Genomic DNA, 5,674 nt, shown 5'->3' on the forward strand with positions numbered 1-5,674 from the left:
CAGTTTGGAGAAGGTGATGAGGATTTGGCGTCGAAATGAACAAGATGAAGAATTCAAATGTAGTCAAACTGATATAGTGCCTTATATGAAAAGTAGCCCAATATTGAAGCAAGCTGCAAAATTTTATTCAAGGAAGTTGTATGCATTTTTTGAAGAGGAGTTCTTACATGGACTTGGTGGATTATGCGTTGAAAATACCTCATCGGATTTATCAAGGTTTTCTGTTTGGAACATAGACAACTCCAATGATTCACACAATTGGATTGTCAATTTTAATTCATTAGAAGGTACCATTGAATGCAGCTGTGCTAAGTTTGAAATGATGGGTATATTATGTGCACATTGCATGAGAGTAATGAGACAGTTAGATATTATTAATATTCCCAATAAATATTTACTCCCAAGATGGTCAGTCAATGCTCGAAAAGATTTATATTCTTGAGGTAAGATCCCAAGTCTTGGTATGAATGCTTGCCAACTTATTTCGGGGTCTAGCAACTTGATTTTCAGAAATTATGTTTGCCGATTTGCATATAAAATTAGCACAGAAGCACAAGGTAATGAGGAGGCTGAAAAGTGTGTCATAGATGATTTGAGTATTTTGGCTGCAAAAGTTCATTCCATCAAACTTGGTAGAAAGAACAAACCAAATCCTGGACCTGGTAATGAAACTATTAAAGATCCTAAGAAGTGCCGGCCAAAGGGCGTTTCAAATGCAAGATTGAAGGATCACTGGGAGAAAAGGAAGACCAAGAAAGTTAAACCGACAGAGAAGATTGCACCAACAAGCATACACTTCACAAATTCAGAATCAGGTAGTCAATCTTATTTCATGTAATCTGTTAATTGCGAGGAGTTTCTATAATAAATATGTCTTTCTGATTGTATATATGTCAAGCAAATTTCGTCGAATACCGAGCAAATTTCGTCGAATACCGAGCAAATTTCGGCGAATACCGAGCAATCCCAATCTGTTATCATATTGCTCGGTATTGCTTAATGATTAGTAGCCATAGCTCGGTATTACTCCTTCTTAGTCCTCGGTACCATTTAGTTGTTGTCTACCAAGGTAATTTAGCTAAAACCGAGCAATACCAATCTGTTTTTGGTTTGTACCGAGCATATTTCGTCGAATACCGAGCAAATTTCGACGAATACCGAGCAATCCCTATCTGTTATCATATTGCTCGATATTGCTTAATGATTAGTAGCCATAGCACAAGAAATATACTTGAAAAAAAGAAATTTTATTTCAAAATCTATTGAATTTTTGTACATAAGATGGCATATGCTAATTCAGTCTTGAATAGTGGCATATTAGATTGCCAGTTCTTATAAAGGTACCATTGAACAGGTTCTTGTTGTATTACAACTTTCATATATTTACAAATAAACATGCCACAATCAACGTTGTTATCTTGTGTTGGCACGTTTCTAAATCCCTTGATTGGCCATTTCGTTATGTTAATGTCAAAAGCGGTCTTCGTTTCCTTGTAGAAATGAGAAATCTGAAAAAGTAAAATGAAATTAAGATAATTTTTTGTTAAGAAATAAAAAAACTAAATAAATTTTTCTTTTACTTACAACTTCTGGGAGTATGGCTTTATGTGTCTTTTTCGGTAATGAATCATAAAACTCCCATCATTTTTTTCTCAAATTTCATACTAGAAGGGTCCAATGTTTACCGCTTATTATTGGAACAAAGATCAAATTTACATTCCTTATAACTGTTCTATTTATATGAGATACGAACTTCGTTGTATCTTCATTCTCAATTCCATAATCCATCGCTTGTTTGTAGTATCCCTGGTTAAGAAGAGAGAACAGTGGTGATTAATTCCAACTTCTTTACATGTACTAAATAGAAATACCAAACTCAAGGATTAAAAATTGATTACTAACCCAATGAAAACAAGAAACAAAAAGAAAAGATTGATTAAGACCGGGGCAAAGTGCATTTTTATCTACTAATAAATGACCAAACACATCAACGTGATTATTGTCAAGTTCCTCTGACAATAATAATTCGTCCAATTGACTTCGATAAATTGTTATATATCCAAGCTCGAAAATAGCGTCGTTCCTGTATAATTAAAGAAAAGATTATTGAAAAAAATACTATTGTTAGGTATCACGAGGTACTACTCGGTACAACTCGGTATTGATATAGTACCGAGTATGTTTAATGTAATACCGAGTAGTACCATATAGTAAAGCTCGGTACTGCTCGGTATCACGAGGTACTACTCTGTATAACTCGGTATTGATATTGTACAGAGTATGCTTAATGTAATACCGAGTAGTACCATATAGTAAAGCTCGATACTGCTCGGTATCACGATGTACTACTTGGTACAACTCGGTATTGATATAGTACCGAGTATGCTTAATGTAATACTGAGTAGTACCGATTAGTATAGCTCAGTACAACTCGGTATATACTGCTAGTAATGCTCGGTATTGCTCAGTAATTAGTTTTTAAATTTGTTGGAGCAGGTATAAGAGTTTAACTTGGTAAAACCTAACCCTAAACATTTAAAAGGAAGAAGAGGATGCATTGTTTATAAAAAAAATAACTAACCTGAGGCATTGTAAACGCAAATAGTGAGATCTTGGAACTTGGAAGGAGATGAAAAAACGAAGACCTTGAAACTTGAAAGAAGAAGAAGGATCGCAAGAAGAAGAAACAACGGTGGAAGAAGATGAAGTATATGCAACAAAATGATTAATGAAGTGAAAGACGGTAATCTTTGTTTGAAAATTATACAGCATTTTCGGGTCCGCAGGATATTTTTTGGGTCCACTGCTCGGGCCATCAAATTTAAATTTCACACGTGTAATATACCCAATCTTCGTCGGGTCGGGTTACGGGTAAAGGCAGCTGCCAGGTGTCGCGTCTTTAAGCCATACCGAACGTAGCGTTGCGTCAGGTAACCTGAGGCAATAAAAATTCCAGCTCTTGACGCAGTAATGCTGCGATATTTTTTTATTTTTTTTTATTTTTTTTAAGAGATGCGCTAAGTAATTTTATTAAAAATATTCAATTATAATTTATTATAAGCCTCACATTCCTCCTTTAACAATTAACATAGACATAAAAGGAGGAATATTATTCCAACTATAATTATCCAAATATATATATATAAAAGAGCATAGTTAGCACAAAAATCAACTAACTTATTATATCCCTAATAGAGAAAAGAAATATAAAACTTGGTTGAAATCACTAAGAAAATCTAAATCCTTTGGATTTAATATTTCATTTATAACTTTTTTATTGATCAGCATATCCTAAAACAATTTGATGACATCATGATTATCAGCTTCAATAATGATTCTTTTAGCCTCAACCATCCATTCTTGTATAACATTCCTCAAAGAAAGAATAGATAAGATTTCCAATTGTGCAAAATCTCAATGGAGACAACTGAATCATAAAGCACATAAAAATATTTCTTTGGAGTCTCTGAATACACTGTTTATTCTTGCTTTATTTGAACTCATCAAAGATGCATCAACATTCACCTTAATCCATCCGGACTAATGCTAAGTTGATCAATTAATATTTTAAGAAAAGTTCAATAATTTAAAATTCGGATGGGATTAACCTATTCAATTGAAAAAAAATAGTAGGTTCATCTATCAAATTAATTTTGAGATGTTTTAGCATCAGATTGATCAAATCGAAACGAACCATCAGTTCAATCGCGTAAGCATTAAAGTCCATCTCGATTTTAAAAAACCAGCATATTTGAATAATAAATGAATTTGAGCCATTGATTACACATCAAATGACTTAGATTAGCAATTAAAAAAACTTCAAATATAAAACTCATCATGTCATAAAACCTAAATGATATATATATGAGATACGTTCTCAAAAAAATTATCTTGATTGGGCACGAATCTCGAGGCAAAATCAAGTTGGAAACTTTCGAAATTAAAATTGGGACCATCCAAACTCCGATTTCAGTAAACTTACAATCAAACTACGCAATGACACCAAACTCGACTCAATCCGAGCCCAAATGAGTCCAAATCAAGTGTCTAAAGCGTTGTTGGAGGTTTTGAACCACAATTTGGATTACCAAGCGATTTCCAAACATGACATACTTATAGTTGAATCGAGCAGTTCGATGAGACAAATCCAACGAGCCTAAGATCGACAAATTCTGACATCATTAAGACCTTCAAATGTCTGACGAACGGTCCACAATCAAGGGATTCAATATCGGACATCCATCCACCCCCTCCCCATTTACCCTTGATCTCTCACATATTTACGGGTCATGTCACTCCAAAAATTTATAAATAAACCCCTAATTTCTCTTGAAATGGGGATGGAAGAAAAAAGAGAAGAAGAAAGAAGAGAATGAAGAGAAGGAAGAAGCTCCTCCTTGACCACCACCAGACTTCCGCAGGACCACCAGTTGAGGCCCTCACGTCCGCCAAACCGCTACCTGATGTCGTTGATCCGCTGGACCACCACCTGAGGCCCTCATGTTCGCTGGACCACCGCTTGACGTCGTTGCTACGCCGGACCACCACTTGAGACCCTCTCCTCTACCGAACCACCGCCTAACGTCGAAGTTCCATCAGACCACCACTTAAGGGGCTGAGCTCCGCCGAACCACCGTTTGACGTCATTGCTCCACCGGACCACCAATTGAGGCCCTCACCTCCGCCGGACCACCGCTTAACATCCTTGCTATGCCCGACCACCACTTGAAGCCCTCACCTCCGCCGAACCATCGCCTGACGACGTTGCTCCGCCGGACCACCACTTGAGGCCCAGACTTCTGCCGGACCACCACCTGATGCCCGGACTTCTCCCAGACCACCACCGGAGGCCCATACTTCAATCGGACCACCACTTGATGCCCGAACTTCTATTGACCACCACCTGACGCTCAGAGTTCTACCAGAGTACCGCCCTACTACAACGATCTTTCTAACCCCTGTCTCCTACCGACTACGATCCTTCCAACCTCCATTGCCTACTATGGTCCTTCCGACCTACATCACAAGACAACAATCTTTCTAACCCCGGTCTCCTGCCAACTACAGTCTTTTGGACCCCTTTCTCTTGTCGACTACAGTCCTTCTGACCTCCGTCACCTACTGTGGTCCTTCCGACCTACATCGCTAGACAATAGTCTTTCTGACCCCGGTCTCTTGCCAACTAAGGTCTTTCGGACCCCTATCTCTTGTCGATTACATTCCTTTTTACCTCCGTCGCCTACTACAATCCTTCCGACCTACATCGCTAGACAACGATCTTTTTGACCCCAGTCTCCTGTCAACTACGGTCTTTCAGACCCCTATCTCCTGTCGACTACGATCCTTCCAACCTAATCGCCAGATAACGGTCTTTCTGACCCCAATCTCCTGCCAACTATGGTCTTTCGGACCCCTATCTCCTGTCGAATATGATCCTTCCGACCTCCGTCGCCTACTGTGGTCCTTCTGGCTTCCATCACCAGAAAACGATCTTTCCAGCCTCTATCTTTTCGACTATGGTTATGCCGACCAAACAAACATGTCTATATTGTAACTCCCACCTTGTAATGCGCTCTATATGATGTACATTTGTACCATCAAGCCAAGGCCTTCTCCCAAGGAAGGGCCTCATTTGTAATCAACTGCAAATACTAGTGGATTCATTCAAACTGGG

Source organism: Dendrobium catenatum, unplaced genomic scaffold (assembly GCF_001605985.2).
Source record: "Dendrobium catenatum unplaced genomic scaffold, ASM160598v2 fragScaff_scaffold_1196, whole genome shotgun sequence".
NCBI lineage: Eukaryota > Viridiplantae > Streptophyta > Magnoliopsida > Asparagales > Orchidaceae > Dendrobium > Dendrobium catenatum.